Genomic DNA, 18,301 nt, shown 5'->3' with positions numbered 1-18,301 from the left:
ATATGTGTAAAGTTTTAGGATGAAATATTTTGAATTGCGAGCTACACAAAAAAAATCATGGACTTTTAGGATGAACAATACATATGCTAACAAGACACATATTTTTCCTTTTTCGTAGCTCTCATTTTAACACGTCTCGACATGAAAATTCACACAAATGTACATTATGTCTCTAGATATATGTGTATTTTTTCATAATTTTTTGAAACTACAAAAATTGAATTTAAAGTTTTCAAATTAAGGCCTCCATGGAGCTCTGTCTTCATTAGGCATTTTTGCTATGGTTTTTGTTATACAAGGCAGCTATCTTTAAATAATTGCAAAAAAGATATTATAAAACCATGGAGCGTCAAAATTCGAAACTAGTAATTTCGGTCGGCAGTCGACGTGTACGCGCGTACAGTTGTCTTGTTAAAAAATTATTTCATTAGTCAAAAAGATTCCCGCGACGTGAGAATTACACGAGGGTGACAAGGTGCTCCAGCGTTCGTGGCACCGGCGGCGCTTGGTTTTGGACGACGCCTTCCAGCGCCTGCACGACCTGCGCCATGGTTGGGCGCTGCGCCTCCTCGTCCTGGATGCACCAGCATGCCACCCTGCACGCCCGCTCCAGCTCCTTCGGCATCACATCGCCGCGCAACCGCAGGTCAGCCACGGCGCCCACCTCACCTTCCAAAACCTTTGCAGCGGCCCACACTGGGAAGAAGGTCAAGGAGGACTCACTCCCACCAGTCCCTGCCGCCTCCAGCTCGCTGTACCCTTTGGAGTTACGTCGTCCCGAGATGAGCTCGAAGAGCACCATGCCAAAGCTGTACACGTCGGCCTTAGCACTGATAGGCTGCCCAGAGATCCACTCCGGTGCCAGGTACCCGATGGTGCCCCGCATGCTCGTCAGCGCGCGGCTGAAGTCCCTCCCCACCAGCTTCGCCATCCCAAAGTCGGCGATCCTCGGGGACATGTCCTCGTCCAGCAAGATGTTCTCCGGCTTGATGTCGCAGTGTATGATGCAGTCGCGGCAGCCATGGTGCAGGTAGGCCAGCCCTCTAGCCACACCGAGCATGATGCAGTACCGGTCGCGCCAGCTCATGCACGCACCGTCACGGAAGAGGAGGCCGTCGAGGGAGCCTCTGGGCGTAGACAAGCATCTTATCGTCGTCCGACGAGCAGAACCCGAGGAGCCGTACGAGGTTCACGTGCTGGATACAGCCCAGTGTGCTCACCTCCGTCCGGAATTGCTTGTCGCCTTGCCGCCCAAGACTTTCAAGCTTCTTCACTGCCACCTGGACTCTGATTGAGTTGTCTCCCTTATGCCGGTTCAGAACACCGCGGTACACCGAGCCGAAGCTACCGCGGCCCAGCCGCTCCGAGAAGTCCTTCGTGGCGGCATGGAGGTCGCCGTAACTGTACACGGCCAAGGAGGATACATTCTCATTTGCCATACTGACTAGTCTCCTTCGGGTACGAACAATCCTCCAGCCTAGTAACACCGATGCCCCCACTGCTACAACACCAGCCAATATGATGCCAAGGACAAACCATAACTTTCTTCCCATTTTCTCCCTGTCTACGCTATGGAGATCTTGCAATCCTCTTTCTGAAAGCCGAAGGTATAGGTTAGACCCGGGGCTGTCATATTCCAATTCCAAGTAGAGCTGCTGAAGCTTGCGGAGCTCTCCGTACCAGACGATGCACTCCCCGGCAGAGAAGGCGTAGGCCTGGCAAGAGCAGCTCTTTAAGCAAGCCGATTCGCACTCTACTTTGCTCTGGGCAACGCCCACGGTGAGCGAGTCATGTGGAAGTTTCATGTCTGGCAGCATCACGAACCCGCCCGTCCTTGATCCGTTGTGCGCGCACCTGAGCGGTGAGCTCCGGCAGCACCCACCGCTCCAATCGTTGAGCGTCCAGTCCCCCTCCGTCACCGGGACAAATCCGGGCGGACAGTGGCAAGGTAGCTTGCCTCCCTCGTCGCAAACGCCGAATGCGCCGCAGACCGCGTACACGTCGCACTGCAACATGGGACCGGTCCACAAGAGCTGCCAGCTCCGGCTCGTGGGCATCCAAATGTACATTTGTGCCTGACCGGTGGGATCGAGCACGCTGCGTGTTATGGTTGCATTGTCGTAGAGCACGTTGATGACGCGCCGGTATGCCGGCGTCTCGACGTACGTCCCATTGTAGATGGTGTTTTTGGTCGCCTCCGGCAGCTTCGCGAAGGCTTGGCCGGTCCAAACGCCGGTCCGCCAGTACACGCGGGACCGGTTCCACATGTAGAAGACCTCGCTAGCGCCTTTCGGGTCCAGCGTCTCACTGAAGATCCCCGGCGCGGGGTCTTGGGCGTTCCGCCACGATGTGAGCGCCTGGTACTCGCCGGTGAGCTTGTTTTCCCCGATCCACGCTTCCGGCACCAGCGTGTCCGTCGGGTGGTCGAAGCTCTGCCACAGCACGTTGGAGGAGTTGCGGCCGTCGACAAGGACCAGGTTGTCGTTGTCGTGGATCTCCGCCATGTTGTTTGAGCCCGGCCACAAGGCAAACGACAGGTTCGAAGACCACACGACGACCGGCGAGGTGGAGGCGGCGGCGGGGCCGACGAGCTCGAGGTTGCCGTCGTCAGCGGAGACACGGAACTCGGCGGAGGTGACAGCAGATAGCGGACTCGCGCGGTTGCCCACCCAGATGATGGTCTGGCCGGGGATTTTCTTGTACCAGATCCCGAGGTAGAACCTGTCTCCGGAGCTGCCAGCAGGGCTGAACAGAGCGAGCTCGAACTTGCCCTGTGCCGAGACCATCGTGTGGTTGCCTCGCAGCGGACGCCACGCCGAGAGAGTCGCCGCTGCACCCACTGCAGGTGCAGGGGCGAAGCACAAGCAGGCAAGGGCCATGAAAGTGGCTGTGGTCAAGAGTGACATGGTGATGGTGGAGCGCTTCTGTTTGCCGGTGAATTCTGAGGCGGGGTGCAGCCGAATTTAGAGGCAGGTGAACGACGGAGACGGGTGGCAAGAAAAACCATCTTCTCGCGAGCGTCACATGCGTGATGACCCCGGCATGTTTTACTGGTTATTATTAAATTCTACTGCTCGTTCATTTCCCCGCAAAAAGGCAAGGGCTTTGAATTAGCCCGTGGCATGAGAGTCCACCATGGTGACGCACATACTCCACGTCAAATGCTCCTGTATAAACAGTAATATCCCAAAATATTTAAAAAAATATATTAAAAAATGTTAGAATTATGTCGAATATTACTATACAAGGTAGCTTACAGTTGGACTTAGAGTCATACGGTGTGTAGATAGGATATACAATCATGTCCAAATAGGACATTTGTATCCTAGACCTCTTATATAATGAGAGGATAGACACATGATGTAACATATGCCAACATAATAGCACAGGAACTCGGATTTAAGTTCCTCATTACTCTATTTTGTGCTCTTAACTTCTGGAGTATCCGCTCCAGGCCATCACACATGACTACTGTTTGCGTGAAAGTGAACAACTTACATATTGGAAGCTACATATAAGAGTTACCTGTACTCAACATCATCGCTTTTTCTATGTTATCCTCAGTCAAATTCGTAGTTTTCTCATCCTTTTCCCGAATAGTCTTTGACATCTGCCACCGCTATAGCACTCCGCCTCCTTCTGTACTTGTCATCCGCACTTTGTCATGTGCATTGAACATCACATAATATACGGCCATGCACTCTCTCAGCTTTTGACATTAGGACTTTCCGTCACTTTTCTCAGATTCTCTATGCTCAACTCTTGTCCATCTTCCGGCACCGATAGACCCAGTCACCCACTTGAATCCGATACTCGTCAACACTACTTCAGCACCCTAAATAATTTAGTGTCTTGGTCTGTCGTTGTGTCTCGTGCTTACCCACGCCTCGTCGATATCACCGCGTCGAGCCTCTGCTGTCCTGGTCGAGTCTCCTGGGTAGCTAGCCCCCACTGCCTCAACCCCCACTACAGAGAACCATCGATCATCACCGACCGATGCCGAGTATCACGTCTCCATCAGACCATTGGGCCCCAGTCCGATCCACGTGTCTCTCACTATCCTGCTGAAATAGTCTTCGATTCTCCGATCTTACATCGTAGCCCCTCCATCAGCACAGAGTGAAGTCGTCCATCAGACTTCAGCTCCACCTTCAACATGACTCCATGTAGCTGGTTGTGCCACCCTGCGCCCTGTTGACTTCAAGTTCCCTTCTGCGCACTGTCTTGAATCAACCCTGCGCCATAGTCTGTCGAAGCTGCACAAGCCCTCAGGCCTGCACCACGTGTTTCCATGCCCCAGAAGTCGGCCACCATTAGCATCACACTCCTATGTCGTCTTCGCTAAAATCACCGCCGTCTTTTGTCCAACCGACATCCCTGACGATCCGTCAGACTGACTAGTTCAACCCAGCCGACCTTGTCCGACTGCAACCATGCTCCACCATGCGTCGTCTCCGCCCGCACATCCGTGCATTACTTGATGTTGGGGAACGTAGTAATTTCAAAAAAGTTCCTACGCACACGCAAGATCATGGTGATGCATAGCAACGAGAGGGGAGAGTGTTGTCTACGTACCCTCGTAGACCGGCAACGGAAGCGTTGACACTGTTGGGTTTCGTAGTAATTTCAAAAAATTTCCTACGCGCACACAGGATCATGTGATGCATAGCAACGAGGGGAGAGTGTTGTCTACGTACCCAACGCAGACCGACTGCGGAAGCGATGACACAACGTAGAGGAAGTAGTCGTACGTCTTCACAATCCAACCGATCAAGCACCGAAACTACGGCACCTCCGAGTTCGAGCACACGTTCAGCTCGATGACGATCCCCGGACTCCGATCCAGCAAAGTGTCGGGGAAGAGTTCCGTCAGCACGACGGCGTGGCGACGATCTTGATGAACTACAGCAGCAGGGCTTCGCCTAAACTCCGCTACAGTATTATCGAGGAATATGGTGGCAGGGGGCACCGCACACGGCTAAGGAATCGATCACGTGGATCAACTTGTGTCAACTTGTTTGTTTAGAGGTGCCCCTGCCTCCGTATATAAAGGAGTAGAGGGGGGAGGCTGGCCGGCCATAGAGGGAGGCGCAGGAGAGTCCTACTCCCTCTGGGAGTAGGATTCCTCCCCCAATCCTAGTCCAACTAGGATTCCTCGGAGGGGAAGGGAGAGAGGGGGGCCGGCCACCTTCTCCTAGTCCTAATAGGACTAGGGGAGGGGGAAGAGGCGCAGCCACCTTGGGCTGCCCCTTTCTCCTTTCCACTAAGGCCCATGAAGGCCCATATGGCTCCTGGGGGGTTCCGGTAACCCTCCCGGTAACCCGGTAAAATCCCGATTTCACCCGGAACACTTCCGATGTCCAAACATAGGCTTCCAATATATCAATCTTTACGTCTCGACCATTTCGAGACTCCTCGTCATGTCCGTGATCACATCCGGGACTCCGAACAACCTTCGGTACATCAAAATGCATAAACTCATAATATAACTGTCATCGTAACCTTAAGCGTGCGGACCCTACGGGTTCGAGAACAATGTAGACATGACCGAGACACGTCTCTGGTCAATAACCAATAGCGGGACCTGGATGCCCATATTGGCTCCTACATATTCTACGAAGATCTTTATCGGTCAGACCGCATAACAACATACGTTGTTCCCTTTGTCATCGGTATGTTACTTGCCCGAGATTCGATCGTCGGTATCCAATACCTAGTTCAATCTCGTTACCGGCAAGTCTCTTTACTCGTTCCGTAATACATCATCTCACAACTAACATATTAGTTGCAATGCTTGCAAGGCTTATGTGATGTGTATTACCGAGAGGGCCCAGAGATACCTCTCCATCAATCGGAGTGACAAATCCTAATCTCGAAATACGCCAACCCAACATCGACCATTGGAGACACCTGTAGTACTCCTTTATAATCACCCAGTTACGTTGTGACGTTTGGTAGTACCCAAAGTGTTCCTCCGGTAAACGGGAGTTGCATAATCTCATAGTCATAGGAACATGTATAAGTCATGAAGAAAGCAATAGCAACATACTAAACGATCGGGTGCTAAGCTAATGGAATGGGTCATGTCAATCAGATCATTCTACTAATGATGTGACCTCGTTAATCAAATAACAACTCATTGTTCATGGTTAGGAAACATAACCATCTTTGATTAACGAGCTAGTCAAGTAGAGGCATACTAGTGACACTCTGTTTGTCTATGTATTCACACATGTATTATGTTTCCGGTAAATACAATTCTAGCATGAATAATAAACATTTATCATGATTATAAGGAAATAAATAATAACTTTATTATTGCCTCTAGGGCATATTTCCTTCAGTCTCCCACTTGCACTAGAGTCAATAATCTAGATTACACTGTAATGATTCTAACACCCATGGAGCCTTGGTGCTGATCATGTTTTGCTCGTGGAAGAGGCTTAGTCAACGGGTCTGCAACATTCAGATCCGTATGTATCTTGCAAATCTCTATGTCTCCCACCTGGACTAGATCCCGGATGGAGTTGAAGCGTCTCTTGATGTGTTTGGTCCTTTTGTGAAATCTGGATTCCTTTGCCAAGGCAATTGCACCAGTATTGTCACAAAAGATTTTCATTGGACCCGATGCACTAGGTATGACACCTAGATCGGATATGAACTCCTTCATCCAGACTCCTTCATTTGCTGCTTCCGAAGCAGCTATGTATTCCGCTTCACATGTAGATCCCGCTACGACGCTTTGTTTAGAACTGCACCAACTGACAGCTCCACCGTTTAATGTAAACACGTATCCGGTTTGCGATTTAGAATCGTCCGGATCAGTGTCAAAGCTTGCATCAACGTAACCTTTTACGGTGAGCTCTTTGTCACCTCCATATACGAGAAACATATCCTTAGTCCTTTTCAGGTATTTCAGGATGTTCTTGACCGCTGTCCAGTGATCCATTCCTGGATTACTTTGGTACCTCCCTGCTAAACTTATAGCAAGGCACACATCAGGTCTGGTACACAGCATTGCATACATGATAGAGCCTATGGCAGATGCATAGGGAACATCTTTCATATTCTCTCTATCTTCTGCAGTGGTCGGGCATTGAGTCTTACTCAATTTCACACCTTGTAACACAGGCAAGAACCCTTTCTTCGCTTGATCCATTTTGAATTTCTTCAAAATTTTGTCAAGGTATGTGTTTTGTGAAAGTCCAATTAAGCGTCTTGATCTATCTCTATAGATCTTAATGCCTAATATGTAAGCAGCTTCTCCGAGGTCTTTCATTGAAAAACTTTTATTCAAGTATCCCTTTATGCTATCCAGAAATTCTATATCATTTCCAATCAGTAATATGTCATCCACATATAATATCAGAAATGCTACAGAGCTCCCACTCACTTTCTTGTAAATACAGGCTTCTCCGAAAGTCTGTATAAAACCAAATGCTTTGATCACACTATCAAAACGTTTATTCCAACTCCGAGAGGCTTGCACCAGTCCATAAATGGATCGCTGGAGCTTGCACACTTTGTTAGCTCCCTTTGGATCGATAAAACCTTCTGGTTGCATCATATACAACTCTTCTTCCAGAAATCCATTCAGGAATGCAGTTTTGACATCCATCTGCCAAATTTCATAATCATAAAATGCGGCAATCGCTAACATGATTTGGACGGACTTAAGCATCGCTACGGGTGAGAAGGTCTCATCGTAGTCAATCCCTTGAACTTGTCGAAAACCTTTTGCGACAAGTCGAGCTTTGTAGACAGTAACATTACCATCAGCGTCAGTCTTCTTCTTAAAGATCCATTTATTCTCAATTGCTTGCCGATCATTGGGCAAGTCAACCAAAGTCCATACTTTGTTCTCATACATGGATCCCATCTCAGATTTCATGGCTTCAAGCCACTTTGCGGAATCTGGGCTCACCATCGCTTCTTCATAGTTCGTAGGTTCATCATGATCTAGTAGCATGACTTCCAGAACAGGATTTCCGTACCACTCAGGCGCGGATCTTACTCTGGTTGATCTACGTGGTTCAGTAGTATCTTGATCTGAAGTTTCATGATCATTATCATTGGCTTCCTCACTAACCGGTGTAGGTGTCACTGAAACAGTTTTCTGTGATGAACTACTCTCCAGTAAGGGAGCAGGTACAGTTACCTCGTCAAGTTCTACTTTCCTCCCACTCACTTCTTTCGAGAGAAACTCCTTCTCTAGAAATGATCCATTCTTCGCAACGAATGTTTTGCCTTCGGCTCTGTGATAGAAGGTGTACCCAACAGTTTCCTTTGGGTATCCTATGAATACACATTTCTCCGATTTGGGTTCGAGCTTATCAGGTTGAAGCTTTTTCACATAAGCATCGCAGCCCCAAACTTTAAGAAACGACAACTTTGGTTTCTTGCCAAACCATAGTTCATAAGGCGTCGTCTCAACGGATTTTGATGGTGCCCTATTTAACGTGAATGCGGCCGTCTCTAAAGCATAACCCCAAAATGATAGCGGTAAATCTGTAAGAGACATCATAGATCGCACCATATCTAGTAAAGTACGATTACGACGTTCGGACACACCATTGCGCTGTGGTGTTCCGGGTGGCGTGAGTTGTGAAACTATTCCACAGTTTTTCAAATGTACACCAAACTCGTAACTCAAATATTCTCCTCCACGATCAGATCGTAGAAACTTTATTTTCTTGTTACGATGATTTTCAACTTCACTCTGAAATTCTTTGAACTTTTCAAATGTTTCAGACTTATGCTTCATTAAGTAGATATATCCATATCTGCTCAAATCATCTGTGAAGGTGAGAAAATAACGATATCCGCCACGAGCCTCAATATTCATCGGACCACATACATCGGTATGTATGATTTCCAACAAATCTGTTGCTCTCTCCATAGTACCGGAGAACGGTGTTTTAGTCATCTTGCCCATGAGGCACGGTTCGCAAGTACCAAGTGATTCATAATCAAGTGGTTCCAAAAGTCCATTAGTATGGAGTTTCTTCATGCGTTTTACACCGATATGACCTAAACGACAGTGCCACAAATAAGTTGCACTTTCATTATCAACTCTGCATCTTTTGGTTTCAACATTATGAATATGTGTATTACTACTATCGAGATTCAGTAAGAATAGACCACTCTTCAAGGGTGCATGACCATAAAAGATATTACTCATATAAATAGAACAACCATTATTCTCTGATTTAAATGAATAACCGTCTCGCATTAAACAAGATCCAGATATAATGTTCATGCTCAACGCTGGCACCAAATAACAATTATTTAGGTCTAATATTAATCCCGAAGGTAGATGTAGAGGTAGCGTGCCGACCGCGATCACATCGACTTTGGAACCGTTTCCCACGCGCATCGTCACCTCGTCCTTAGCCAATCTTCGCTTAATCCGTAGCCCCTGTTTCGAGTTGCAAATATTAGCAACAGAACCAGTATCAAATACCCAGGTGCTACTGCGAGCATTGGTAAGGTACACATCAATAACATGTATATCACATATACCTTTGTTCACCTTGCCATCCTTCTTATCCGCCAAATACTTGGGGCAGTTCCGCTTCCAGTGACCAGTCTGCTTGCAGTAGAAGCACTCAGTTTCAGGCTTAGGTCTAGACTTGGGTTTCTTCTCTTGAGCAGCAACTGGCTTGCTGTTCTTCTTGAAGTTCCCTTTCTTCTTTCCTTTGCCCTTTTTCTTGAAACTAGTGGTTTTGTTAACCATCAACACTTGATGCTCCTTTTTGATTTCTACCTCCGCAGCTTTCAGCATTGCGAAGAGCTCGGGAATAGTCTTGTTCATCCCTTGCATATTATAGTTCATCACGAAGCTCTTGTAGCTTGGTGGCAGTGATTGGAGAATTCTGTCAATGACGCAATCATCCGGAAGATTAACTCCCAATTGAATCAAGTGATTATTATACCCAGACATTTTGAGTATATGCTCACTGACAGAACTGTTCTCCTCCATCTTGCAGCTATAGAACTTATTGGAGACTTCATATCTCTCAATCCGGGCATTTGCTTGAAATATTAACTTCAACTCCTGGAACATCTCATATGCTCCATGACGTTCAAAACGTCGTTGAAGTCCCGATTCTAAGCCGTAAAGCATGGCACACTGAACTATCGAGTAGTCATCAGCTTTGCTCTGCCAGACGTTCATAACATCTGGTGTTGCTCCAGCAGCAGGCCTGGCACCCAGCGGTGCTTCCAGGACGTAATTCTTCTGTGCAGCAATGAGGATAATCCTCAAGTTACGGACCCAGTCCGTGTAATTGCTACCATCATCTTTCAACTTTGCTTTCTCAAGGAACGCATTAAAATTCAACGGAACAACAGCACGAGCCATCTATCTACAATCAACATAAACAAGCAAGATACTTTAAGGGACTAAGTTCATGATAAATTTTAAGTTCAATTAATCATATTACTAAAGAACTCCCACTTAGATAGACATCCCTCTAATCCTCTAAGTGATCACGTGATCCAAATCAACTAAACCATGTCCGATCATCACGTGAGATGGAGTAGTTTCATCGGTGAACATCATTATGTTGATCATATCTACTATATGATTCACGCTCGACCTTTCGGTCTCGTGTTCCGAGGCCATATCTGCATATGCTAGGCTCGTCAAGTTTAACCTGAGTATTCTGCGTGCGCAACTGTTTTGCACCCGTTGTATTTGAACGTAGAGCCTATCACACCCGATCATCACGTGGTGTCTCAGCACGAAGAACTTTCGCAACGGTGCATACTCAGGGAGAACACTTCTTGATAATTTAGTGAGAGATCATCTTATAATGCTACCGTCAATCAAAGCAAGATAAGATGCATAAAAAGATAAACATCACATGCAATCAATATAAGTGATATGATATGGTCATCATCATCTTGTGCTTGTGATCTCCATCTCCGAAGCACCGTCATGATCACCATCGTCACCGGCGCGACACCTTGATCTCCATCGTAGCATCGTTGTCGTCTCGCCAATCTTATGCTTCCACGACTATCACTACCGTTTAGTAATAAAGTAAAGCATTACATCGCGATTGCATTGCATACAATAAAGCGACAACCATATGGCTCCTGCCAGTTGCCGATAACTCGGTTACAAAACATGATCATCTCATACAATAAAATTCAGCATCATGCTTTGACCATATCACATCACAACATGCCCTGCAAAAACAAGTTAGACGTCCTCTACTTTGTTGTTGCATGTTTTACGTGGCTGCTACGGGCTTAAGTAAGAACCAATCTCACCTACGCATCAAAAGCACAACGATAGTTTGTCAAATAGACTCCGTTTTAACCTTCGCAAGGACCGGGCGTAGCCATACTCGGTTCAACTAAAGTTGGAGAGGCAGTCGCCCGCAAGCCATCTATGTGCAAAGCACGTCGAGGGAACCGGTCTCGTGTAAGCGTACGCGTAAGGTTGGTCCGGGTCGTCTCGTCCAACAATACCGCCGAACCAAAGTATGACATGCTGGTAGGCAGTATGACTTGTATCGTCCACAACTTACTTGTGTTCTACTCGTGCATATAACATCAACATCAATAACCTAGGCTCGGATGCCACTGTTGGGTTTCGTAGTAATTTCAAAAAATTTCCTACGCGCACACAGGATCATGTGATGCATAGCAACGAGGGGAGAGTGTTGTCTACGTACCCAACGCAGACCGACTGCGGAAGCGATGACACAACGTAGAGGAAGTAGTCGTACGTCTTCACAATCCAACCGATCAAGCACCGAAACTACGGCACCTCCGAGTTCGAGCACACGTTCAGCTCGATGACGATCCCCGGACTCCGATCCAGCAAAGTGTCGGGGAAGAGTTCCGTCAGCACGACGGCGTGGCGACGATCTTGATGAACTACAGCAGCAGGGCTTCGCCTAAACTCCGCTACAGTATTATCGAGGAATATGGTGGCAGGGGGCACCGCACACGGCTAAGGAATCGATCACGTGGATCAACTTGTGTCAACTTGTTTGTTTAGAGGTGCCCCTGCCTCCGTATATAAAAGAGTAGAGGGGGGGAGGCTGGCCGGCCATAGAGGGAGGCGCAGGAGAGTCCTACTCCCTCTGGGAGTAGGATTCCTCCCCCAATCCTAGTCCAACTAGGATTCCTCGGAGGGGAAGGGAGAGAGGGGGGCCGGCCACCTTCTCCTAGTCCTAATAGGACTAGGGGAGGGGGAAGAGGCGCAGCCACCTTGGGCTGCCCCTTTCTCCTTTCCACTAAGGCCCATGAAGGCCCATATGGCTCCTGGGGGGTTCCGGTAACCCTCCCGGTAACCCGGTAAAATCCCGATTTCACCCGGAACACTTCCGATGTCCAAACATAGGCTTCCAATATATCAATCTTTACGTCTCGACCATTTTGAGACTCCTCGTCATGTCCGTGATCACATCCGGGACTCCGAACAACCTTCGGTACATCAAAATGCATAAACTCATAATATAACTGTCATCGTAACCTTAAGCGTGCGGACCCTACGGGTTCGAGAACAATGTAGACATGACCGAGACACATCTCCGGTCAATAACCAATAGCGGGACCTGGATGCCCATATTGGCTCCTACATATTCTACGAAGATCTTTATCGGTCAGACCGCATAACAACATACGTTGTTCCCTTTGTCATCGGTATGTTACTTGCCCGAGATTCGATCGTCGGTATCCAATACCTAGTTCAATCTCGTTATCGGCAAGTCTCTTTACTCGTTCCGTAATACATCATCTCACAACTAACATATTAGTTGCAATGCTTGCAAGGCTTATGTGATGTGTATTACCGAGAGGGCCCAGAGATACCTCTCCATCAATCGGAGTGACAAATCCTAATCTCGAAATACGCCAACCCAACATCGACCATTGGAGACACCTGTAGTACTCCTTTATAATCACCCAGTTACGTTGTGACGTTTGGTAGTACCCAAAGTGTTCCTCCGGTAAACGGGAGTTGCATAATCTCATAGTCATAGGAACATGTATAAGTCATGAAGAAAGCAATAGCAACATACTAAACGATCGGGTGCTAAGCTAATGGAATGGGTCATGTCAATCAGATCATTCTACTAATGATGTGACCTCGTTAATCAAATAACAACTCATTGTTCATGGTTAGGAAACATAACCATCTTTGATTAACGAGCTAGTCAAGTAGAGGCATACTAGTGACACTCTGTTTGTCTATGTATTCACACATGTATTATGTTTCCGGTAAATACAATTCTAGCATGAATAATAAACATTTATCATGATTATAAGGAAATAAATAATAACTTTATTATTGCCTCTAGGGCATATTTCCTTCAGACACAACGTAGAGGAAGTAGTCGTACGTCTTCCCGATCCAACCGATCCAAGTACCGAACGTACGGCACCTCCGAGTTCTGCACATGTTCAACTCGGTGACGTCCCTCGAGCTCCGATCCAGCAAAACGTTGAGGGGGAGTTTCGTCAGCACGACGGCGTGATGACAGTGATGATGTTCTACCGATGCAGGGCTTCGCCTAAGCACCGCTACGATATGACCGAGGTGGAATATGGTGGAAGGGGGCACCGCACACGGCTAAGGAACGATCACGAAGATCAACTTGTGTCATGGGGTGCCCCCTTGCCCCCGTATATAAAGGAGGGAGAGGGGGAGGTGCGGCCATCCCTAGGGGTGCGCTTGGAGGAGTCCTACTCCCACCGGGAGTAGGACTCCCTGCTCTTGCCTTATTAGAAAAGGAAGGGGGAAGGGAGAAAGAGGAAAGGGGGCGCCGCTCCCCCCCCCCTTCCTTGTCCTATTCGGACTAGGGGGGAGGGGGCGCGCGGCCTGCCCTGGCCGGCCCCCCTCTTCTCCCTTATGGCCCATGTAGGCCCAATAACCCCCGGGGGGTTCCTATAACCCCCTGGTACTCCGGTAAAATCCCGATTTCACCCGGAACATTTCTGATATCCAAATATAGGCTTCCAATATATCAATATTTATGTCTCGGCCATTTTGAGACTCCTCGTCATGTCCGTGATCACATCCGGGACTCTGAACAACCTTCGGTACATCAAAACACAAAAACCCTAATTACGATCGTCACCGAACTTTAAGTGTGCGGACCCTACGGGTTCGAGAACTATGTAGACATGACCGAGACACGTCTCCGGTCAATAACCAATAGCGGAACCTGGATGCTCATATTGGCTCCTACATATTCTACGAAGATCTTTATCGGTCAGACCGCATAACAACATACGTTGTTCCCTTTGTCATCGGTATGTTACTTGCCCGAGATTCGATCGTTGGTATCTCAATACCTAGTTCAATCTCGTTACCGGCAAGTCTCTTTACTCGTTCTGTAATACATCATCCCGCAACTAACTTATTAGTTGCAATGCTTGCAAGGCTTAAGTGATGTGCATTACCGAGAGGGCCCAGAGATACCTCTCCGACAATCGGAGTGACAAATCCTAATCTCGAAATACGCCAACCCAACAAGTACCTTCGGAGACACCTGTAGAACAACTTTATAATCACCCAGTTACGTTGTGACGTTTGGTAGCACACAAAGTGTTCCTCCGGTAAACGGGAGTTGCATAATCTCATAGTCATAGGAACATGTATAAGTCATGAAGAAAGCAATAGCAACAAACTAAACGATCATATGCTAAGCTAATGGAATGGCTCAAGTCAATCACATCATTCTCCTAATGATGTGATCCTGTTAATCAAATGACAACTCATGTCTATGGTTAGGAAACATAACCATCTTTGATCAACGAGCTAGTCAAGTAGAGGCATACTAGTGACACTCTGTTTGTCTATGTATTCACACATGTATTATGTTTCCGGTTAATACAATTCTAGCATGAATAATAAACATTTATCATGATATAAGGAAATAAATAATAACTTTATTATTGCCTCTAGGGCATATTTCCTTCAGTCTCCCATTTGCACTAGAGTCAATAATCTAGTTCACATCGCCATGTGATTTAATACCAATAGTTCACATCACCATGTGATTAACACCCATAGTTCACATCGACATGTGACCAACACCCAAAGGGTTTACTAGAGTCAATAATCTAGTTCACATCGCTATGTGATTAACACCCAAAGAGTACTGAGGTGTGATCATGTTTTGCTTGTAAGAGAAGTTTAGTCAACGGGTCTGCCACATTCAGATCCGTAAGTATTTTGCAAATTTCTATGTCAACAATGCTCTGCATAGAGCTACTCTAGCTAATTGCTCCCACTTTCAATATGTATCCAGATTGAGATTTAGAGTCATCTGAATCAGTGTCAAAATTTGCATCGATGTAACCCTTTACGACGAACCTTTTGTCACTTCCATAATCGAGAAACATATCCTTATTCCACTAAGGATAATTTTGACCAATGTCCAGTGATCTACTCCTAGATCACTATTGTACTCCTTTGCCAAACTCAGGGAAGGGTATACAATAGGTCTGGTACACAGCATGGCATACTTTATAGAACCTATGGCTGAGGCATAGAGGATGACTTTCATTCTCTCTCTATCTTCTGCCGTGGTCGGGTTTTGAGTCTTACTCAACTTCACACCTTGTAACACAGGCAAGAACTCCTTCTTTGACTGTTCCATTTTGAACTACTTCAAAATCTTGTCAAGGTATGTACTCATTGAAAAACTGATCAAGCGTCCTGATCTATCTCTATAGATCTTGATGCTCAATATGTAATCAGCTTCACCGAGGTCTTTCTTTGAAAAAACTCCTTTCAAACATTCCTTTATGCTTTGCAGAATAATTCTACATCATCTCCGATCAACAATATGTCATACATATACTTATCAGAAATGTTGTAGTGCTCCCACTCACTTTCTTGTAAATACAGGCTTCATCGCAAGTCTGTGTAAAACTATATGCTTTGATCAACTTATCAAAGCGTATATTCCAACTCCGAGATGCTTGCACCAGTCCATAGATGGATCGCTGGAGCTTGCATATTTTTTTAGTACCTTTAGGATCGACAAAACCTTCTGGTTGCATCATATACAACTCTTCTTTAATAAATCCTATTAAGGAATGCAGTTTTGTTTATCCATTTGCCAGATTTCATAAAATGTGGCAATTGCTAACATGATTCGGACAGACTTAAGCATAGATACGAGTGAGAAACTCTCATCATAGTCAACACCTTGAACTTGTCGAAAACCTTTTTGCGGCAATTCTAGCTTTGTAGATAGTAACACTACTATCAGCGTCCGTCTTCCTCTTGAAGATCCATTTAATCTCAATGGCTCGCCGATCTTTGGGCAAGTCAATCAAAGTCCATACTTTGTTCTTATACATGGATCTCATCTCAGATTTCATGGCCTCAAGCCATTTCGCGGAATCTGGGCTCATCATCGCTTCCTCATAGTTCGTAGGTTCGTCATGGTCAAGTAACATGACCTCCAGAACAGGATTACCGTACCACTCTGGTGCGGATCTCACTCTGGTTTACCTATGAGGTTCGGTAGTAACTTGACCTGAAGTTACATGATCATCATCATTAGCTTCCTCACTAATTGGTGTAGTAGTCACAGGAACAGATTTCTGTGATGAACTACTTTCCAATAAGGGAGCAGGTACAGTTGCCTCATCAAGTTCTACTTTTCTCCCACTCACTTCTTTCGAGAGAAACTCCTTCTCTAGAAAGGATCCATTCTCAGCAATGAATATCTTGCCTTCGGATCTATGATAGAAGGTGTACCCAACATTTTCTTTTGGGTATCCTATGAAGACGCACTTCTCCGATTTGGGTTTTAGCTTATCAGGTTGAAACTTTTTCACATAAGCATTGCAACCTCAAACTTTAAGAAACGACAGCTTAGGTTTCTTGCCAAACCATAGTTCATACGGTGTCGTCTCAATGGATTTATATGGTGCCCTATTTAACGTGAATGTAGCTATCTCTAACGCATAACCTCAAAACTATAGTGGTTAATCGGTAAGAAACATCATAGATTGCACTATATCCAATAATAATACGGTTATGACGTTCGGACACACCATTATGCTGTGGTGTCCTAGGTGGCACGATTTTGTGAAACTATTCCACATTGTTTTAATTGAAGACCAAACTCATAACTCAAATATTTGTCTCTGCGATCAGATCGTAGAAACTTTATTTTCTTGTCACGATGATTTTCCACTTCACTCTGAAGTTTTTGAACTTTTCAAATGTTTTAGACTTATGTTTCATCAAGTAGATATACCCATATCTGCTCAAATCATTTGTGAAGGTCGGAAAATAACGATACTTGCCGCGAGCCTCAACATTCATCAGACTGCATACATCAGTATGTATTATTTCCAATAAGTCAGTTGCTTGCTCCATTATTCCGGAGAACGGAGTCTTAGTCATGTTGCCCATGAGGCACGGTTCGCAAGCATCAACTGATTCATAATCAAGTGATTCCAAAAGCCCATCAGCATGGATTTTCTTCATGCGCTTTACACCAATATGACCTAAACAGCAGTGCCACAAATAAGTTGCACAATCATTATTAACTTTGCATCTTTTGGCTTCAATATTATGAGAATGTGTATCACCACAATCGAGATCCAACAAACCATTTTCATTGGGTGTATGACCATAGAAGGTTTTATTCATGTAAACAGAACAACAATCTATTCTCTTACTTAAATGAATAATCGTATTGCAATAAACATGATCAAATCATATTCATGCTCAACGCAAACACCAAATAACACTTATTTAGGTTCAACACTAATCTCGAAAGTATAGGGAGTGTGCGATGATGATCATATCAATCTTGGAACCACTTCCAACACACATCGTCACTTCACCCTTAACTAGTCTCTGTTCGTTCTGCAACTCCCGTTTCGAGTTACTACTCTTAGCAACTGAACCAGTATCAAACACCGAGGGGTTGCTACGAACACTAGTAAAATACACATCAATAATCTGTATATCAAATATACCTTTGTTCACTTTGCCATCCTTCTTATCCGCCAAATACTTGGGGCAGTTCCGCTTCCAGTGACCAGTCCCTTTGCAGTAGAAGCACTTAGTCTCAGGCTTAGGACCAGACTTGGGCTTCTTCACTTGAGCAGCAACTTGCTTGCCGTTCTTCTTGAAGTTCCCTTTCTTTCCCTTTGCCCTTTTCTTGAAACTGGTGGTTTTGTTAATCATCAACACTTGATGCTCTTTCTTGATTTCTACCTTCATCGATTTCATCATCATGAAAAGCTTGGGAATCGTTTTCATCATCCCTTGCATACTATAGTTCATCACGAAGTTCTACTAACT

At 45.9% G+C, this 18,301-nt stretch overlaps 1 pseudogene; it reads right to left on the bottom strand.

Moving 5' to 3' along the window:
* Positions 1 to 457: 457 nt before the first annotated feature.
* On the bottom strand, positions 458 to 2,906 carry LOC123154986 (G-type lectin S-receptor-like serine/threonine-protein kinase At2g19130; annotated as a pseudogene).
* Positions 2,907 to 18,301: the final 15,395 nt, after the last annotated feature.

Source organism: Triticum aestivum, chromosome 7A (assembly GCF_018294505.1).
Source record: "Triticum aestivum cultivar Chinese Spring chromosome 7A, IWGSC CS RefSeq v2.1, whole genome shotgun sequence".
Classification (NCBI taxonomy): Eukaryota; Viridiplantae; Streptophyta; class Magnoliopsida; order Poales; family Poaceae; genus Triticum; species Triticum aestivum.
Note: the sequence above shows the minus strand (reverse complement) of the source record. Positions and strands in the feature narration are given on the sequence as shown.